Raw genomic sequence first — 23293 nt, forward strand, 5'->3', positions numbered from 1 at the left:
TCAAATTGCGTCCCGTTTCAATACATCGTCATCCTGCAGACTTGTCTCTATGGGTCTATTGCTGCCTCGGGCACCGTATGTCCGTTCTGCTGTGAGTCTAGATTATCGAATGCGACGAAAAACTGATAGTGAATTGTAACGTTCAGGGCCACCTAATGACGATGGATCACTCAAATTGCGTCCCGATTCAATACATCGTCCTCCAGCAGACTTGTCTCCATGGGTCTATTGCTGCCTCGGGCACCTTATAGCCGTTCTGCTGTGAGTCAAAGATTTTTGAATCGGACGAAAAACTGATAGTGAATTGTAACGTTCAGGGACACCTAATGACGATGGAACACTCAAATTGCGTCCCGATTCAATACATCGTCCTCCAGCAGACTTGTCTCCATGGGTCTATTGCTGCCTCAGGCACCTTATGGCCGTTCTGCTGTGAGTCAAAGATTTTTGAATCTGACGAAAAACTGATAGTGAATTGTAACGTTCAGGGACACCAAATGACGATGGAACACTCAAATTGCGTCCCGATTCAATACATCGTCCTCCAGCAGACTTGTCTCCATGGGTCTATTGCTGCCTCGGGCACCTTATGGTCGTTCTCCCGTGAGTCTAGATTATCGAATGGGACGAAAAACTGATAGGTAGTTCTAACATTGAGGGCCTCCTAATGACGATGGAACACTCAAATTGCGTCGCGATTCAATACATCGTCATCCTGCAGACTTGTCTCCATGGGTCTATTGCTGCCACGGGCACCTTATGGCCGTTCTGCTGTGAGTCAAAGATTTTCGAATCGGACGAAAAACTGATAGTGAATTGTAACATTCAGGGCCACCTAATGACGATGAATCACTCAAATTGCGTCCCGATTCAAAACATCGTCCTCCAGCCGACTTGTCTCCATGGGTCTTTTGCTGCATCGGGCACCTTATGGCCGTTCTCCTGTGAGTCAAAGATTTTCGAATCGGACGAAAAACTGATAGTGAATTGTTACTTTCAGGGCCACCTAATGAAGATGGATCACTCAAATTGCGTCCCGATTCAATACATCGTCCTCCAGCCTCCAGCTGCCTCGGGCACCTTATGGCCGTTCTGCTGTGGGTCAAAGATTTTCGAATCGGACGAAGAACTGATAGTGAATTGTAACGTTCAGGGCCACCTAATGACGATGGATCACTCAAATTGCGTCCCGGTTCAATACATCGTCCTCCAGCAGACTTGTCTCCATGGGTCTATTGCTGCCTCGGGCACCTTATGGCCGTTCTGCTGTGAGTCAAAGATTTTTGAATCGGACGAAAAACTGATAGTGAATTGTAACGTTCAGGGACACCTAATGACGATGGAACACTCAAATTGCGTCCTCCAGCAGACTTGTCTCCATGGGTCTATTGCTGCCTCAAGCACCTTATGGCCGTTCTGCTGTGAGTCAAAGATTTTTGAATCTGACGAAAAACTGATAGTGAATTGTAACGTTCAGGGACACCTAATGACGATGGAACACTCAAATTGCGTCCCGATTCAATACATCGTCCTCCAGCAGACTTGTCTCCATGGGTCTATTGCTGCCTCGGGCACCTTATGGTCGTTCTCCCGTGAGTCTAGATTATCGAATGGGACGAAAAACTGATAGGTAGTTCTAACATTGAGGGCCTCCTAATGACGATGGAACACTCAAATTGCGTCGCGATTCAATACATCGTCATCCTGCAGACTTGTCTCCATGGGTCTATTGCTGCCACGGGCACCTTATGGCCGTTCTGCTGTGAGTCAAAGATTTTCGAATCGGACGAAAAACTGATAGTGAATTGTAACATTCAGGGCCACGTAATGACGATGAATCACTCAAATTGCGTCCCGATTCAATACATCGTCCTCCAGCCGACTTGTCTCCATGGGTCTATTGCTGCATCGGGCACCTTATGGCCGTTCTCCTGTGAGTCAAAGATTTTCGAATCGGACGAAAAACTGATAGTGAATTGTTACTTTCAGGGCCACCTAATGACGATGGATCACTCAAATTGCGTCCCGATTCAATACATCGTCCTCCAGCCTCCAGCTGCCTCGGGCACCTTATGGCCGTTCTGCTGTGGGTCAAAGATTTTCGAATCGGACGAAGAACTGATAGTGAATTGTAACGTTCAGGGCCACCTAATGACGATGGATCACTCAAATTGCGTCCCGATTCAATACATCGTCCTCCAGCAGACTTGTCTCCATGGGTCTATTGCTGCCTCGGGCACCTTATGGCCGTTCTGCTGTGACTCAAAGATTTTCAAATCTGACGAGAAACTGATAGTGAATTGTAACATTCAGGGCCACCTAATGACGATGGAACACTCAAATTGCGTCCCGATTCAATACATCGTCCTCCAGCCGACTTGTCTCCATGGGTCTATTGCTGCCTCGGGTACCTTATGGCCGTTCTGGTGTGAGTCAAAGATTTTCGAATCGGACGAAAAACTGATAGTGAATTGTAACGTTCAAGGCCACCTAATGACGATGGATCACTCAAATTTCGTCCCGATTCAATACATCGTCCTCCAGCAGGCTTGTCTCCATGGGTCTATTGCTGCCTCGGGCACCTTATGGCCGTTCTGCTGTGAGTCAAAGATTTTCGAATCGGACGAAAAACTGATAGTGAATTGTAACATTCAGGGCCACCTAATGAGGATAGATCACTCAAATTGCGTCCCGATTCAATACATCGTCCTCCAGCAGACTTGTCTCCATGGGTCTATTGCTGCCTCGGGCACCTTATGGCCGTTCTGCTGTGAGTCAAAGATTTTTGAATCGGACGAGAAACTGATAGTGAATTGTAACGTTCAGAGCCACCTAATGACGATGGATCACTCAAATTGCGTCCCGATTCAATACATCGTCCTCCAGCAGACTTGTCTCCATGGCTCTATTGCTGCCACGGGAACCTTATGGCCGTTCTGCTGTGACTCAAAGGTATTTGAATCGGACGAAAAACTGATAGTGAATTGTAACGTCCAGGGACACCTAATGACGATGGAACACTCAAATTGCGTCCCGATTCAATACATCGTCCTCCAGCAGACTTGTCTCCATGGGTCTATTGCTGCCTCGGGCACCTTATGGCCGTTCTGCTGTGAGTCAAAGATTTTTGAAATTGACGAAAAACTGATAGTGAATTGTAACGTTCATGGACACCTAATGACGATGGAACACTCAAATTGCGTCCCGATTCAATACATCGTTCTCCAGCCGACTTGACTCCATGGGTCTATTGCTGCCTCGGGCACCTTATGTCCGTTCTGCTGTGAGTCTAGATTATCGAATGCGACGAAAAACTGATAGTGAATTGTAACGTTCAGGGCCACCTAATGTCGGTGGATCACTCAAATTGGGTCCCGATTCAATACATCGTCCTCCAGCAGACTTGTCTCCATGGCTCTATTGCTGCCTCGGGAACCTTATGGCCGTTCTGCTGTGAGTCAAAGATTTTTGAATCGGACGAAAAACTGATAGTGAATTGTAACGTTCAGGGACACCTAATGACGATGGAACACTCAAATTGCGTCCCGATTCAATACATCGTCCTCCAGCAGACTTGTCTCCATGGGTCTATTGCTGCCTCGGCCACCTTATGGTCGTTCTCCCGTGAGTCTAGATTATCGAATGGGACGAAAAACTGATAGTTAATTCTAACATTAAGGGCCTCCTAATGACGATGGAACACTCAAATTGCGTCGCGATTCAATACATCGTCATCCTGCAGAATTGTCTCCATGGGTCTATTGCTGCCTCGGGCACCTTATGGCCGTTCTGCTGTGAGTCAAAGATTTTTGAATCGGACGAAAAACTGATAGTGAATTGTAACATTCAGGGCCACCTAATGACGATGGATCACTCAAATTGCGTCCCGATTCAATACATCGTCCTCCAGCCTCGAGCTGCCTCGGGCACCTTATGGCCGTTCTGCTGTAGGTCAAAGATTTTCGAATCGGACGAAGAACTGATAGTGAATTGTAACGTTCAGGGCCACCTAATGACGATGGATCACTCAAATTGCGTCCCGATTCAATACATCGTCCTCCAGCAGACTTGTCTCCATGGGTCTATTGCTGCCTCGGGCACCTTATGGCCGTTCTGCTGTGACTCAAAGATTTTAAAATCTGACGAGAAACTGATAGTGAATTGTAACATTCAGGGCCACCTAATGACGATGGATCACTCAAATTGCGTCCCGATTCAATACATCGCCCTCCAGCCGACTTGTCTCCATGGGTCTATTGCTGCCTCCGGTACCTTATGGCCGTTCTGGTGTGAGTCAAAGATTTTCGAACCGGACGAAAAACTGATAGTGAATTGTAACGTTCAGGGCCACCTAATGACGATGGATCACTCAAATTGCGTCCCGATTCAATACATCGTCCTCCAGCAGACTTGTCTCCATGGGTCTATTGCTGCCTCGGGCACCTTATGGCCGTTCTGCTGTGAGTCAAAGATTTTCGAATCGGACGAAAAACTGATAGTGAATTGTAACATTCAGGGCCACCTAATGAGGATGGATCACTCAAATTGCGTCCCGATTCAATACATCGTCCTCCAGCCGACTTGACTGCCTGGGTCTATTGCTGCCTCGGGCACCTTATGGCCGTTCTGCTGTGAGTCTAGATTATCGAATGGGACGAAAAACTGATAGTGAATTGTGACGTTCAGGGCCACCTAATGACGATGGATCACTCAAATAGCGTCCCGATTCAATACATCGTCCTCCAGCAGACTTGTCTCCATGGGTCTATTGCTGCCCCGGGCACCTTATGGCCGTTCTGCTGTGAGTCAAAGATTTTCGAATCGGTTGAAAAACTGATAGTGAATTGTAACTTTCAGGGCCACCCAATGACGATGGATCACTCAAATTGCGTCCCGATTCAATACATCGTCCTCCAGCCGTCTTGTCTCGGGCACCTTATGGGCGTTCTGCAGTGAGTCATAGATTTTCGAATCGGACGAAAAACTGATAGTGAATTGTAACGTTCAGGGCCTCCTAATGACGATGGAACACTCAAATTGCGTCCCGATTCAATACATGGTCCTTCAGCCGACTTGCACCTGCCTCGGGCACCTTATGGCCGTTCTGCTGTGAGTCTAGATTATCGAATGGGACGAAAAACTGATAGTGAATTGTAACGTTCGGGGCCACCTAATGACGATGGATCACTCAAATTGCGTCCCGATTCAATACATCGTCCTCCAGCAGACTTGTCTCCATGGGTCTATTGCTGCCTCGGGCACCTTATGGCCGTTCTGCTGTGAGTCAAAGATTTTCGAATCGGTCGAAAAACTGATAGCGAATTGTAACTTTCAGGGCCACCTAATGACGATGGATCACTCAAATTGCGTCCCGATTCAATTCATCGTCCTCCAGCCGACTTGTCTCCATGGGTCTATTGCTGCCTCGGGCACCTTATGGGCGTTCTGCTGTGAGTCATAGATTTTCGAGTCGGACGAAAAACTGATAGTGAATTGTAACGTTCAGGGCCTCCTAATGACGATAGAACACTCAAATTGCGTCCCGATTCAATACATCGTCTTCCTGCAGACTTGTCTCCATGGGTCTATTGCTGCCTAGGGCACCTTATGGCCGTTCGCTTGTGACTCAAAGATTTTCGAATCGGACGAAAAACTGATAGTGAATTGTAACATTCAGGGCCACCTAATGACGATGGATCACTCAAATTGCGTCCCGATTCAATACATCGTTCTCCAGCCGACTTGACTCCATGGGTCTATTGCTGCCTCGGGCACCCTATGGCCGTTCTGCTGTGAGTCTAGATTATCGAATGCGACGAAAAACTGATAGTGAATTGTAACGTTCAGGGCCACCTAATGACGATGGATCACTCAAATTGCGTCCCGATTCAATACATCGTCCTCCAGCAGACTTGTCTCCATGGGTCTATTGCTGCCTCGGGCAACTTATGGCCGTTCTGCTGTGAGTCTAGATTATCGAATGGGACGAAAAACTGATAGTGAATTGTAACATTCATGGCCACCTAATGACGATGGATCACTCAAATTGCGTCCCGATTCAATACATCGTCCTCCAGCCTATTTGTCTCCATGGGTCTATTGCTGCATCGGGCACCTTATGGCCGTTCTGCTGTAGGTCAAAGATTTTCGAATCGGACGAAGAACTGATAGTGAATTGTAACGTTCAGGGCAACTAATGACGATGGATCACTCAAATTGCGTCCCGATTCAATACATCGTCCTCCAGCAGACTTGTCTGCATGGGTCTATTGCTGCCTCGGGCACCTTATGGCCGTTCTGCTGTGAGTCAAAGATTTTTGAATCGGACGAAAAACTGATAGTGAATTGTAACGTTCAGGGACACCTAATGACGATGGAACACTCCAATTGCGTCCCGATTCAATTCATCGTCCTCCAGCCGACTTGTCTCCATGGGTCTATTGCTGCCTCGGGCACCTTATGGGCGTTCTGCTGTGAGTCATAGATTTTCGAATCGGACGAAAAACTGATAGTGAATTGTAACGTTCAGGGCCTCCTAATGACGATGGAAGACTCAAATTGCGTCCCGATTCAATACATCGTCTTCCTGCAGACTTGTCTCCATGGGTCTATTGCTGCCTAGGGCACCTTATGGCCGTTCGCTTGTGACTCAAAGATTTTCGAATCGGACGAAAAACTGATAGTGAATTGTAACATTCAGGGCCACCTAATGACGATGGATCACTCAAATTGCGTCCCGATTCAATACATCGTTCTCCAGCCGACTTGACTCCATGGGTCTATTGCTGCCTCGGGCACCTTATGGCCGTTCTGCTGTGAGTCTAGATTATCGAATGCGACGAAAAACTGATAGTGAATTGTAACGTTCAGGGCCACCTAATGACGATGGATCACTCAAATTGCGTCCCGATTCAATACATCGTCCTCCAGCAGACTTGTCTCCATGGGTCTATTGCTGCCTCGGGCACCTTATGGCCGTTCTGCTGTGAGTCTAGATTATCGAATGGGACGAAAAACTGATAGTGAATTGTAACATTCATGGCCACCTAATGACGATGGATCACTCAAATTGCGTCCCGATTCAATACATCGTCCTCCAGCCAATTTGTCTCCATGGGTCTATTGCAGCATCGGGCACCTTATGGCCGTTCTGCTGTAGGTCAAAGATTTTCGAATCGGACGAAGAACTGATAGTGAATTGTAACGTTCAGGGCCAACTAATGACGATGGATCACTCAAATTGCGTCCCGATTCAATACATCGTCCTCCAGCAGACTTGTCTGCATGGGTCTATTGCTGCCTCGGGCACCTTATGGCCGTTCTGCTGTGAGTCAAAGATTTTTGAATCGGACGAAAAACTGATAGTGAATTGTAACGTTCAGGGACACCTAATGACGATGGAACACTCAAATTGCGTCCCGATTCAATACATCGTCCTCCAGCAGACTTGTCTCCATGGGTCTATTGCTACCTCGGGCACCTTATGGCCGTTCTGCTGTGAGTCAAAGATTTTCGAATCGGACGAAAAACATATAGTGAATTGTAACATTCATGGCCACTTAATGACGTTGGATCACTCAAATTGCGTCCCGATTCAATACATCGTCCTCCAGCCGACTTGTCTCCATGGGTCTACTGCTGCATCGGGCACCTTATGGCCGTTCTGCTGTGAGTCAAAGATTTTCGAATCGGATGAAAAACTGATAGTGAATTGTAACTTTCAGGGCCACCTAATGACGATGGATCACTCAAATTGCGTCGCGATTCAATACATCGTCCTCCAGCCGACTTGTCTCCATGGGTCTATTGCTGCCTCGGGCACCTTATGGCCGTTCTGCTGTGGGTCAAAGATTCTCGAATCGGACGAAGAACTGATAGTGAGTTGTAACGTTCTGGGCCACCTAATGACGATGGAACACTCTAATTGCGTTCCGATTCAATACATCGTCCTCCAGCCTACTTGTCTCCATGGGTCTATAGCTGCCTCGGGCACCTTATGGCCGTTCTGCTGTGAGTCAAAGATTTTCGAATCGGACGAAAAACTGATAGTGAATTGTAACATTCAGGGCCACCTAATGACGATGGATCACTCAAATTGCGTCCCGATTCAATACATCGTTCTCCAGCCGACTTGACTCCATGGGTCTATTGCTGCCTCGGGCACCTTATGGCCGTTCTGCTGTGAGTCTAGATTATCGAATGCGACGAAAAACTGATAGTGAATTGTAACGTTCAGGGCCACCTAATGACGATGGATCACTCAAATTGCGTCCCGATTCAATACATCGTCCTCCAGCAGACTTGTCTCCATGGGTCTATTGCTGCCTCGGGCACCTTATGGCCGTTCTGCTGTGAGTCTAGATTATCGAATGGGACGAAAAACTGATAGTGAATTGTAACATTCATGGCCACCTAATGACGATGGATCACTCAAATTGCGTCCCGATTCAATACATCGTCCTCCAGCCAATTTGTCTCCATGGGTCTATTGCAGCATCGGGCACCTTATGGCCGTTCTGCTGTAGGTCAAAGATTTTCGAATCGGACGAAGAACTGATAGTGAATTGTAACGTTCAGGGCCAACTAATGACGATGGATCACTCAAATTGCGTCCCGATTCAATACATCGTCCTCCAGCAGACTTGTCTGCATGGGTCTATTGCTGCCTCGGGCACCTTATGGCCGTTCTGCTGTGAGTCAAAGATTTTTGAATCGGACGAAAAACTGATAGTGAATTGTAACGTTCAGGGACACCTAATGACGATGGAACACTCAAATTGCGTCCCGATTCATTACATCGTCCTCCAGCAGACTTGTCTCCATGGGTCTATTGCTACCTCGGGCACCTTATGGCCGTTCTGCTGTGAGTCAAAGATTTTCGAATCGGACGAAAAACATATAGTGAATTGTAACATTCATGGCCACTTAATGACGTTGGATCACTCAAATTGCGTCCCGATTCAATACATCGTCCTCCAGCCGACTTGTCTCCATGGGTCTATTGCTGCATCGGGCACCTTATGGCCGTTCTGCTGTGAGTCAAAGATTTTCGAATCGGATGAAAAACTGATGGTGAATTGTAACTTTCAGGGCCACCTAATGACGATGGATCACTCAAATTGCGTCGCGATTCAATACATCGTCCTCCAGCCGACTTGTCTCCATGGGTCTATTGCTGCCTCGGGCACCTTATGGCCGTTCTGCTGTGGGTCAAAGATTCTCGAATCGGACGAAGAACTGATAGTGAGTTGTAACGTTCAGGGCCACCTAATGACGATGGAACACTCTAATTGCGTTCCGATTCAATACATCGTCCTCCAGCCTACTTGTCTCCATGGGTCTATAGCTGCCTCGGGCACCTTATGGCCGTTCTGCTGTGAGTCAAAGATTTTCGAATCCGACGAAAAACTGATAGTCAATTGTAACGTTCAGTGCCACCTAATGACGATGGATCACTCAAATTGCGTCCCGATTCAATACATCGTCCTCCAGCAGGCTTGTCTCCATGGGTCTATTGCTGCCTCGGGCACCTTATGGCCGTTCTGCTGTTAGTCTAGATTATCGAATGGGACGAAAAACTGATAGTGAATTGTACGTTCAGGGCCACCTAATGACGATGGAACACTCAAATTGCGTCCCGTTTCAATACATCGTCATCCTGCAGACTTGTCTCTATGGGTCTATTGCTGCCTCGGGCACCTTATGTCCGTTCTGCTGTGAGTCTAGATTATCGAATGCGACGAAAAACTGATAGTGAATTGTAACGTTCAGGGCCACCTAATGACGATGGATCACTCAAATTGCGTCCCGATTCAATACATCGTCCTCCAGCAGACTTGTCTCCATGGGTCTATTGCTGCCTCGGGCATCTTATGGCCGTTCTGCTGTGAGTCAAAGAATTTTGAATCGGACGAAAAACTGATAGTGAATTGTAACGTTCAGGGACACCTAATGACGATGGAACACTCAAATTGCGTCCCGATTCAATACATCGTCCTCCAGCAGACTTGTCTCCATGGGTCTATTGCTGTCTCAGGCACCTTATGGCCGTTCTGCTGTGAGTCAAAGATTTTTGAATCTGACGAAAAACTGATAGTGAATTGTAACGTTCAGGGACACCTAATGACGATGGAACACTCAAATTGCGTCCCGATTCAATACATCGTCCTCCAGCAGACTTGTCTCCATGGGTCTATTGCTGCCTCGGGCACCTTATGGTCGTTCTCCCGTGAGTCTAGATTATCGAATGGGACGAAAAACTGATAGGTAGTTCTAACATTGAGGGCCTCCTAATGACGATGGAACACTCAAATTGCGTCGCGATTCAATACATCGTCATCCTGCAGACTTGTCTCCATGGGTCTATTGCTGCCTCGGGCACCTTATGGCCGTTCTGCTGTGACTCAAAGATTTTCAAATCTGACGAGAAACTGATAGAGAATTGTAACATTCAGGGCCACCTAATGACGATGGAACACTCAAATTGCGTCCCGATTCAATACATCGTCCTCCAGCCGACTTGTCTCCATGGGTCTATTGCTGCCTCGGGTACCTTATGGCCGTTCTGGTGTGAGTCAAAGATTTTCGAATCGGACGAAAAACTGATAGTGAATTGTAACGTTCAAGGCCACCTAATGACGATGGATCACTCAAATTTCGTCCCGATTCAATACATCGTCCTCCAGCAGGCTTGTCTCCATGGGTCTATTGCTGCCTCGGGCACCTTATGGCCGTTCTGCTGTGAGTCAAAGATTTTCGAATCGGACGAAAAACTGATAGGGAATTGTAACATTCAGGGCCACCTAATGAGGATAGATCACTCAAATTGCGTCCCGATTCAATACATCGTCCTCCAGCAGACTTGTCTCCATGGGTCTATTGCTGCCTCGGGCACCTTATGGCCGTTCTCCTGTGAGTCTAGATTATCGAATGGGAGGAAAAACTGATAGGTGATTCTAACATTCAGGGCCTCCTAATGACGATGGAACACTCAAATTGCGTCGCGATTCAATACATCGTCATCCTGCAGACTTGTCTCCATGGGTCTATTGCTGCCTCGGGCACCTTATGGTCGTTCTCCCGTGAGTCTAGATTGTCGAATGGGACGAAAAACTGATAGGTAATTCTAACATTCAGGGCCTCCTAATGACGATGGAACACTCAAATTGCGTCGCGATTCAATACATCGTCATCCTGCAGACTTGTCTCCATGAGTCTATTGCTGCCTCGGGCACCTTATGGCCGTTCTGCTGTGAGTCAAAGATTTTCGAATCGGACGAAAAACTGATTGTGAATTGCAACATTCAGGGCCACCTAATGACGATGAATCACTCAAATTGCGTCCCGATTCAATACATCGTCCTCCAGCCGACTTGTCTCCATGGGTCTATTGCTGCATCGGGCACCTTATGGCCGTTCTCCTGTGAGTCAAAGATTTTCGAATCGGACGAAAAACTGATAGTGAATTGTTACTTTCGGGGCCACCTAATGACGATGGATCACTCAAATTGCGTCCCGATTCAATACATCGTCCTCCAGCCTCCAGCTGCCTCGGGCACCTTATGGCCGTTCTGCTGTGGGTCAAAGATTTTCGAATCGGACGAAGAACTGATAGTGAATTGTAACGTTCAGGGCCACCTAATGACGATGGATCACTCAAATTGCGTCCCGATTCAATACATCGTCCTCCAGCAGACTTGTCTCCATGGGTCTATTGCTGCCTCGGGCACCTTATGGGCGTTCTGCTGTGAGTCATAGATTTTCGAATCGGACGAAAAACTGATAGTGAATTGTAACGTTCAGGGCCTCCTAATGACGATGGAACACTCAAATTGCGTCCCGATTCAATACATCGTCTTCCTTGCAGACTTGTCTCCATGGGTCTATTGCTGCCTAGGGCACCTTATGGCCGTTCGCTTGTGACTCAAAGATTTTCGAATCGGACGAAAAACTGATAGTGAATTGTAACATTCAGGGCCACCTAATGACGATGGATCACTCAAATTGCGTCCCGATTCAATACATCGTTCTCCAGCCGACTTGACTCCATGGGTCTATTGGTGCCTCGGGCACCTTATGGCCGTTCTGCTGTGAGTCTAGATTATCGAATGCGACGAAAAACTGATAGTGAATTGTAACATTCAGGGCCACCTAATGACGATGGATCACTCAAATTGCGTCCCGATTCAATACATCGTCCTCCAGCAGACTTGTCTCCATGGGTCTATTGCTGCCTCGGGCACCTTATGGCCGTTCTGCTGTGAGTCTAGATTATCGAATGGGACGAAAAACTGATAGTGAATTGTAACATTCATGGCCACCTAATGACGATGGATCACTCAAATTGCGTCCCGATTCAATACATCGTCCTCCAGCCTATTTGTCTCCATGGGTCTATTGCTGCATCGGGCACCTTATGGCCGTTCTGCTGTAGGTCAAAGATTTTCGAATCGGACGAAGAACTGATAGTGAATTGTAACGTTCAGGGCCAACTAATGACGATGGATCACTCAAATTGCGTCCCGATTCAATACATCGTCCTCCAGCAGACTTGTCTGCATGGGTCTATTGCTGCCTCGGGCACCTTATGGCCGTTCTGCTGTGAGTCAAAGATTTTTGAATCGGACGAAAAACTGATAGTGAATTGTAACGTTCAGGGACACCTAATGACGATGGAACACTCAAATTGCGTCCCGATTCAATTCATCGTCCTCCAGCCGACTTGTCTCCATGGGTCTATTGCTGCCTCGGGCACCTTATGGGCGTTCTGCTGTGAGTCATAGATTTTCGAATCGGACGAAAAACTGATAGTGAATTGTAACGTTCAGGGCCTCCTAATGACGATGGAACACTCAAATTGCGTCCCGATTCAATACATCGTCTTCCTGCAGACTTGTCTCCATGGGTCTATTGCTGCCTAGGGCACCTTATGGCCGTTCGCTTGTGACTCAAAGATTTTCGAATCGGACGAAAAACTGATAGTGAATTGTAACATTCAGGGCCACCTAATGACGATGGATCACTCAAATTGCGTCCCGATTTAATACATCGTTCTCCAGCCGACTTGACTCCATGGGTCTATTGCTGCCTCGGGCACCTTATGGCCGTTCTGCTGTGAGTCTAGATTATCGAATGCGACGAAAAACTGATAGTGAATTGTAACGTTCAGGGCCACCTAATGACGATGGATCACTCAAATTGCGTCCCGATTCAATACATCGTCCTCCAGCAGACTTGTCTCCATGGGTCTATTGCTGCCTCGGGCACCTTATGGCCGTTCTGCTGTGAGTCTAGATTATCGAATGGGACGAAAAACTGATAGTGAATTGTAACATTCATGGCCACCTAATGACGATGGATCACTCAAATTGCGTCCCGATTCAATACATCGTCCTCCAGCCAATTTGTCTCCATGGGTCTATTGCAGCATCGGACACCTTATGGCCGTTCTGCTGTAGGTCAAAGATTTTCGAATCGGACGAAGAACTGATAGTGAATTGTAACGTTCAGGGCCAACTAATGACGATGGATCACTCAAATTGCGTCCCGATTCAATACATCGTCCTCCAGCAGACTTGTCTGCATGGGTCTATTGCTGCCTCGGGCACATTATGGCCGTTCTGCTGTGAGTCAAAGATTTTTGAATCGGACGAAAAACTGATAGTGAATTGTAACGTTCAGGGACACCTAATGACGATGGAACACTCAAATTGAGTCCCGATTCAATACATCGTCCTCCAGCAGACTTGTCTCCATGGGTCTATTGCTGCCTCGGGCACCTTATGGCCGTTCTGCTGTGAGTCAAAGATTTTCGAATCGGACGAAAAACATATAGTGAATTGTAACATTCATGGCCACTTAATGACGTTGGATCACTCAAATTGCGTCCCGATTCAATACATCGTCCTCCAGCCGACTTGTCTCCATGGGTCTATTGCTGCATCGGGCACCTTATGGCCGTTCTGCTGTGAGTCAAAGATTTTCGAATCGGATGAAAAACTGATGGTGAATTGTAACTTTCAGGGCCACCTAATGACGATGGATCACTCAAATTGCGTCGCGATTCAATACATCGTCCTCCAGCCGACTTGTCTCCATGGGTCTATTGCTGCCTCGGGCACCTAATGGCCGTTCTGCTGTGGGTCAAAGATTCTCGAATCGGACGAAGAACTGATAGTGAATTGTAACGTTCAGGGCCACCTAATGACGATGGAACACTCTAATTGCGTTCCGATTCAATACATCGTCCTCCAGCCTACTTGTCTCCATGGGTCTATAGCTGCCTCGGGCACCTTATGGCCGTTCTGCTGTGAGTCAAAGATTTTCGAATCCGACGAAAAACTGATAGTCAATTGTAACGTTCAGGGCCACCTAATGACGATGGAACACTCAAATTGCGTCCCGATTCAATACATCGTCCTCCAGCAGACTTGTCTCCGTGGGTCTATTGCTGCCTCGGGCACCTTATGGTCGTTCTCCCGTGAGTCTAGATTATCGAATGGGACGAAAAACTGATAGGTAATTCTAACATTCAGGGCCTCCTAATGACGATGGAACACTCAAATTGCGTCCCGATTCAATACATCGTCCTCCAGCCGACTTGTCTCCATGGGTCTATTGCTGCATCGGGCACCTTATGGCCGTTCTCCTGTGAGTCAAAGATTTTCGAATCGGACGAAAAACTGATAGTGAATTGTTACTTTCGGGGCCACCTAATGACGATGGATCACTCAAATTGCGTCCCGATTCAATACATCGTCCTCCAGCCTCCAGCTGCCTCGGGCACCTTATGGCCGTTCTGCTGTGGGTCAAAGATTTTCGAATCGGACGAAGAACTGATAGTGAATTGTAACGTTCAGGGCCACCTAATGACGATGGATCACTCAAATTGCGTCCCGATTCAATACATCGTCCTCCAGCAGACTTGTCTCCATGGGTCTATTGCTGCCTCGGGCACCTTATGGGCGTTCTGCTGTGAGTCATAGATTTTCGAATCGGACGAAAAACTGATAGTGAATTGTAACGTTCAGGGCCTCCTAATGACGATGGAACACTCAAATTGCGTCCCGATTCAATACATCGTCTTCCTTGCAGACTTGTCTCCATGGGTCTATTGCTGCCTAGGGCACCTTATGGCCGTTCGCTTGTGACTCAAAGATTTTCGAATCGGACGAAAAACTGATAGTGAATTGTAACATTCAGGGCCACCTAATGACGATGGATCACTCAAATTGCGTCCCGATTCAATACATCGTTCTCCAGCCGACTTGACTCCATGGGTCTATTGGTGCCTCGGGCACCTTATGGCCGTTCTGCTGTGAGTCTAGATTATCGAATGCGACGAAAAACTGATAGTGAATTGTAACATTCAGGGCCACCTAATGACGATGGATCACTCAAATTGCGTCCCGATTCAATACATCGTCCTCCAGCAGACTTGTCTCCATGGGTCTATTGCTGCCTCGGGCACCTTATGGCCGTTCTGCTGTGAGTCTAGATTATCGAATGGGACGAAAAACTGATAGTGAATTGTAACATTCATGGCCACCTAATGACGATGGATCACTCAAATTGCGTCCCGATTCAATACATCGTCCTCCAGCCTATTTGTCTCCATGGGTCTATTGCTGCATCGGGCACCTTATGGCCGTTCTGCTGTAGGTCAAAGATTTTCGAATCGGACGAAGAACTGATAGTGAATTGTAACGTTCAGGGCCAACTAATGACGATGGATCACTCAAATTGCGTCCCGATTCAATACATCGTCCTCCAGCAGACTTGTCTGCATGGGTCTATTGCTGCCTCGGGCACCTTATGGCCGTTCTGCTGTGAGTCAAAGATTTTTGAATCGGACGAAAAACTGATAGTGAATTGTAACGTTCAGGGACACCTAATGACGATGGAACACTCAAATTGCGTCCCGATTCAATTCATCGTCCTCCAGCCGACTTGTCTCCATGGGTCTATTGCTGCCTCGGGCACCTTATGGGCGTTCTGCTGTGAGTCATAGATTTTCGAATCGGACGAAAAACTGATAGTGAATTGTAACGTTCAGGGCCTCCTAATGACGATGGAACACTCAAATTGCGTCCCGATTCAATACATCGTCTTCCTGCAGACTTGTCTCCATGGGTCTATTGCTGCCTAGGGCACCTTATGGCCGTTCGCTTGTGACTCAAAGATTTTCGAATCGGACGAAAAACTGATAGTGAATTGTAACATTCAGGGCCACCTAATGACGATGGATCACTCAAATTGCGTCCCGATTTAATACATCGTTCTCCAGCCGACTTGACTCCATGGGTCTATTGCTGCCTCGGGCACCTTATGGCCGTTCTGCTGTGAGTCTAGATTATCGAATGCGACGAAAAACTGATAGTGAATTGTAACGTTCAGGGCCACCTAATGACGATGGATCACTCAAATTGCGTCCCGATTCAATACATCGTCCTCCAGCAGACTTGTCTCCATGGGTCTATTGCTGCCTCGGGCACCTTATGGCCGTTCTGCTGTGAGTCTAGATTATCGAATGGGACGAAAAACTGATAGTGAATTGTAACATTCATGGCCACCTAATGACGATGGATCACTCAAATTGCGTCCCGATTCAATACATCGTCCTCCAGCCAATTTGTCTCCATGGGTCTATTGCAGCATCGGACACCTTATGGCCGTTCTGCTGTAGGTCAAAGATTTTCGAATCGGACGAAGAACTGATAGTGAATTGTAACGTTCAGGGCCAACTAATGACGATGGATCACTCAAATTGCGTCCCGATTCAATACATCGTCCTCCAGCAGACTTGTCTGCATGGGTCTATTGCTGCCTCGGGCACATTATGGCCGTTCTGCTGTGAGTCAAAGATTTTTGAATCGGACGAAAAACTGATAGTGAATTGTAACGTTCAGGGACACCTAATGACGATGGAACACTCAAATTGAGTCCCGATTCAATACATCGTCCTCCAGCAGACTTGTCTCCATGGGTCTATTGCTGCCTCGGGCACCTTATGGCCGTTCTGCTGTGAGTCAAAGATTTTCGAATCGGACGAAAAACATATAGTGAATTGTAACATTCATGGCCACTTAATGACGTTGGATCACTCAAATTGCGTCCCGATTCAATACATCGTCCTCCAGCCGACTTGTCTCCATGGGTCTATTGCTGCATCGGGCACCTTATGGCCGTTCTGCTGTGAGTCAAAGATTTTCGAATCGGATGAAAAACTGATGGTGAATTGTAACTTTCAGGGCCACCTAATGACGATGGATCACTCAAATTGCGTCGCGATTCAATACATCGTCCTCCAGCCGACTTGTCTCCATGGGTCTATTGCTGCCTCGGGCACCTAATGGCCGTTCTGCTGTGGGTCAAAGATTCTCGAATCGGACGAAGAACTGATAGTGAATTGTAACGTTCAGGGCCACCTAATGACGATGGAACACTCTAATTGCGTTCCGATTCAATACATCGTCCTCCAGCCTACTTGTCTCCATGGGTCTATAGCTGCCTCGGGCACCTTATGGCCGTTCTGCTGTGAGTCAAAGATTTTCGAATCCGACGAAAAACTGATAGTCAATTGTAACGTTCAGGGCCACCTAATGACGATGGATCACTCAAATTGCGTCCCGATTCAATACATCGTCCTCCAGCAGGCTTGTCTCCATGGGTCTATTGCTGCCTCGGGCACCTTATGGCCGTTCTGCTGTGAGTCTAGTTTATCGAATGGGACGAAAAACTGATAGTGAGTTGTACGTTCAGGGCCACCTAATGACGATGGAACACTCAAATTGCGTCCCGTTTCAATACATCGTCATCCTGTAGACTTGTCTCTATGGGTCTATTGCTGCCTCGGGCACCTTATGTCAGTTCTGCTGTGAGTCTAGATTATCGAATGCGACGAAAAACTGATAGTGAATTGTAACGTTCAGGGCCACCTAATGACGATGGATCACTCAAATTGCGTCCCGATTCAATACATCGTCCTCCAGCAGACTTGTCTCCATGGGTCTATTGCTGCCTCGGGCACCTTATGGCCGTTCTGCTGTGAGTCAAAGATTTTTGAATCGGACGAAAAACTGATAGTGAATAGTAACGTTCAGGGACACCAAATGACGATGGAACACTCAAATTGCGTCCCGATTCAATACATCGTCCTCCAGCAGACTTGTCTCCGTGGGTCTATTGCTGCCTCGGGCACCTTATGGTCGTTCTCCCGTGAGTCTAGATTATCGAATGGGACGAAAAACTGATAGGTAATTCTAACATTCAGGGCCTCCTAATGACGATGGAACACTCAAATTGCGTCGCGATTCAATACATCGTCATCCTGCAGACTTGTCTCCATGGGTCTATTGCTGCCACGGGCACCTTATGGCCGTTCTGCTGTGAGTCAAAGATTTTCGAATCGGACGAAAAACTGATAGTGAATTGTAACATTCAGGGCCACCTAATGACGATGAATCGCTCAAATTGCGTCCCGATTCAATACATCGTCCTCCAGCCGACTTGTCTCCATGGGTCTATTGCTGCATCGGGCACCTTATGGCCGTTCTCCTGTGAGTCAAAGATTTTCGAATCGGACGAAAAACTGATAGTGAATTGTTACTTTCAGGGCCACCTAATGACGATGGATCACTCAAATTGCGTCCCGATTCAATACATCGTCCTCCAGCCTCCAGCTGCCTCGGGCACCTTATGGCCGTTCTGCTGTGGGTCAAAGATTTTCGAATCGGACGAAGAACTGATAGTGAATTGTAACGTTCAGGGCCACCTAATGACGATGGATCACTCAAATTGCGTCCCGATTCAATACATCGTCCTCCAGCAGACTTGTCTCCATGGGTCTATTGCTGCCTCGGGCACCTTATGGCCGTTCTGCTGTGACTCAAAGATTTTCAAATCTGACGAGAAACTGATAGTGAATTGTAACATTCAGGGCCACCTAATGATGATGGAACACTCAAATTGCGTCCTGATTCAATACATCGTCCTCCAGCCGACTTGTCTCCATGGGTCTATTGCTGCCTCGGGTACCTTATGGCCGTTCTGGTGTGAGTCAAAGATTTTCGAATCGGACGAAAAACTGATAGTGAATTGTAACGTTCAGGGCCACCTAATGACGATGGATCACTCAAATTTCGTCCCGATTCAATACATCGTCCTCCAGCAGGCTTGTCTCCATGGGTCTATTGCTGCCTCGGGCACCTTAAGGCCGTTCTGCTGTGAGTCAAAGATTTTCGAATCGGACGAAAAACTGATAGTGAATTGTAACATTCAGGGCCACCTAATGAGGATAGATCACTCAAATTGCGTCCCGATTCATACATCGTCCTCCAGCAGACTTGTCTCCATGGGTCTATTGCTGCCTCGGGCACCTTATGGCCGTTCTGCTGTGAGTCAAAGATTTTTGAATCGGACGAAAAACTGATAGTGAATTGTAACGTTCAGGGACACCTAATGACGATGGAACACTCAAATTGCGTCCCGATTCAATACATCGTCCTCCAGCAGACTTGTCTCCATGGGTCTATTGCTGCCTCGGGCACCTTATGGCCGTTCTCCTGTGAGTCTAGATTATCGAATGGGACGAAAAACTGATAGGTAATTCTAACATTCAGGGCCTCCTAATGACGATGGAACACTCAAATTGCGTCGCGATTCAATACATCGTCATCCTGCAGACTTGTCTCCATGGGTCTATTGCTGCCTCGGGCACCTTATGGTCGTTCTCCCGTGAGTCTAGATTGTCGAATGGGACGAAAAACTGATAGGTAATTCTAACATTCAGGGCCTCCTAATGACGATGGAACACTCAAATTGCGTCGCGATTCAATACATCGTCATCCTGCAGACTTGTCTCCATGAGTCTATTGCTGCCTCGGGCACCTTATGGCCGTTCTGCTGTGAATCTAGATTATCGAATGCGACGAAAAACTGATAGTGAATTGTAACGTTCAGGGCCACCTAATGACGATGGATCACCCAAATTGCGTCCCGATTCAATACATCGTCCTCCAGCCGACTTGTCTCCATGGGTCTATTGCTGCCTCGGGTACCTTATGGCCGTTCTGGTGTGAGTCAAAGATTTTCGAATCGGACGAAAAACTGATAGTGAATTGCAACGTTCAGGGCCACCTAATGACGATGGATCACTCAAATTGCGTCCCGATTCAATACATCGTCCTCCAGCAGGCTTGTCTCCATGGGTCTATTGCTGCCTCGGGCACCTTATGGCCGTTCTGCTGTGAGTCAAAGATTTTCGAGTCGGACGAAAAACTGATAGTGAATTGTAACATTCAGGGCCACCTAATGAGGATGGATCACTCAAATTGCGTCCCGATTCAATACATCGTCCTCCAGCAGACTTGTCTCCATGGGTCTATTGCTGCCTCGGGCACCTTATGGCCGTTCTGCTGTGAGTCAAAGATTTTCGAATCGGTCGAAAAACTGATAGTGAATTGTAACTATCAGGGCCACCTAATGACGATGGATCACTCAAATTGCGTCCCGATTCAATACATCGTCCTCCAGCCGACTTGTCTCCATGGGTCTATTGCTGCCTCGGGCACATAATGGGCGTTCTGCTGTGAGTCATAGATTTTCGAATCGGACGAAAAACTGATAGTGAATTGTAACGTTCAGGGCCTCCTAATGACGATGGAACACTCAAATTGCGTCCCGATTCAATACATCGTCATCCTGCAGACTTGTCTCCATGGGTCTACTGCTGCCTCGGGCACCTTATGGCCGTTCGCTTGTGACTCAAAGATTTTCGAATCGGACGAAAAACTGATAGTGAATTGTAACATTCAGGGCCGCCTAATGACGATGGATCACTTAAATTGCGTCCCGATTCAATACATCGTTCTCCAGCCGACTTGACTCCAAGGGTCTGTTGCTGCCTCGGGCACCTTATGGCCGTTCTGCTGTGAGTCAAAGATTTTTGAATCGGACGAAAAACTGATAGTGAATGTAACGTTCAGGGACACCTAATGACGATGGAACTCTCAAATTGCGTCCCGATTCAATACATCGTCCTCCAGCAGACTTGTCTCCATGGGTCTATTGCTGCCTCGGGCACCCTATGGCCGTTCTGCTGTGAGTCAAAGATTTTCGAATCGGACGAAAAACAGATAGTGAACTGTAACATTCATGGCCACCTAATGACGATGGATCACTCAAATTGCGTCCCGATTCAATACATCGTCCTCCAGCCTACTTGTCTCCATGGGTCGATTGCTGCATGGGGCACCTTATGGCCGTTCTGCTGTAGGTCAAAGATTTTCGAATCGGACGAAGAACTGATAGTGAATTGTAACGTTCAGGGCCACCTAATCACGATGGATCACTCAAATTGCGTCCCGATTCAAGACATCGTCCTCCAGCAGACTTGTCTCCATGGGCCTATTGCTGCCTCGGGCACCTTATGGCCGTTCTGCTGTGACTCAAAGATTTTCGAATCTGACGAAAAACTGATAGTGAATTGTAACATTCAGGGCCTCCTAATGACGATGGAACACTCAAATTGCGTCCCGATTCAATACAACGTCATCCTGCAGACTTGTCTCCATGGGTCTATTGCTGCCTCGGGCACCTTATGGCCGTTCTGCTGTGAGTCTAGATTATCGAATGGGACGAAAAACTGATAGTGAATTGTAACGTTCAGGGCCACCTAATGACGATGGATCACTCAAATTGCGTCCCGATTCAATACATCGTCAACCAGCAGACTTGTCTCCATGGGTCTATTGCTGCCTCGGGCACCTTATGGCCGTTCTGCTGTGAGTCAAAGATTTTCGAATCGGTCGAAAAACTGATAGTGAATTGTAACGTTCAGGGCCTCCTAATGACGATGGATCACTCAAATTGCGTCCCGATTCAATACATCGTCCTCCAGCCGACTTGTCTCCATGGGTCTATTGCTGCCTCGGGTACCTTATGGCCGTTCTGGTGTGAGTCAAAGATTTTCGAATCGGACGAAAAACTGATAGTGAATTGTAACGTTCAGGGCCACCTAATGACGATGGATCACTCAAATTGCGTCCCGATTCAATACATCGTCCTCCAGCAGGCTTGTCTCCATGGGTCTATTGCTGCCTCGGGCACCTTATGGCCGTTCTGCTGTGAGTCAAAGATTTTCGAATCGGACGAAAAACTGATAGTGAATTGTAACATTCAGGGCCACCTAATGACGATGGATCACTCAAATTGCGTCCCGATTCAATACATCGTTCTCCAGCCGACTTGACTCCATGGGTCTATTGCTGCCTCGGGCACCTTATGGCCGTTCTGCTGTGAGTCAAAGACTTTTGAATCGGACGAAAAACTGATAGTGAATGTAACGTTCAGGGACACCTAATGACGATGGAACACTCAAATTGCGTCCCGATTCAATACATCGTCCTCCAGCAGACTTGTCTCCATGGGTCTATTGCTGCCTCGGGCACCCTATGGCCGTTCTGCTGTGAGTCAAAGATTTTCGAATCGGACGAAAAATAGATAGTGAACTGTAACATTCATGGCCACCTAATGACGATGGATCACTCAAATTGCGTCCCGATCCAATACATCGTCCTCCAGCCTACTTGTCTCCATGGGTCTATTGCTGCATCGGGCACCTTATGGCCGCTCTGCTGTAGGACAAAGATTTTCGAATCGGACGAAGAACTGATAGTGAATTGTAACGTTCAGGGCCTCCTAATGACGATGGATCACTCAAATTGCGTCCCGATTCAATACATCGTCCTCCAGCAGACTTGTCTCCATGGGCCTATTGCTGCCTCGGGCACCTTATGGCCGTTCTGCTGTGACTCATAGATTTTCGAATCTGACGAAAAACTGATAGTGAATTGTAACATTCAGGGCCACCTAACGACGATGGATCACCCAAATTGCGTCCCGATTCAATACATCATCCTCCAGCCGACTTGTCTCCATGGGTCTATTGCTGCCTCGGGTACCTTATGGCCGTTCTGGTGTGAGTCATAGATTTTCGAATCGGACGAAAAACTGATAGTGAATTGTAACGTTCAGGGCCTCCTAATGACGATGGAACACTCAAATTGCGTCCCGATTCAATACATCGTCATCCTGCAGACTTGTCTCCATGGGTCTATTGCTGCCTCGGGCACCTTATGGCCGTTCGCTTGTGACTCAAAGATTTTCGAATCGGACGAAAAACTGATAGTGAATTGTAACATTCAGGGCCGCCTAATGACGATGGATCACTTAAATTGCGTCCCGATTCAATACATCGTTCTCCAGCCGACTTGACTCCATGGGTCAATTGCTG

This window comes from Schistocerca cancellata, unplaced genomic scaffold (assembly GCF_023864275.1).
Source record: "Schistocerca cancellata isolate TAMUIC-IGC-003103 unplaced genomic scaffold, iqSchCanc2.1 HiC_scaffold_780, whole genome shotgun sequence".
NCBI lineage: Eukaryota > Metazoa > Arthropoda > Insecta > Orthoptera > Acrididae > Schistocerca > Schistocerca cancellata.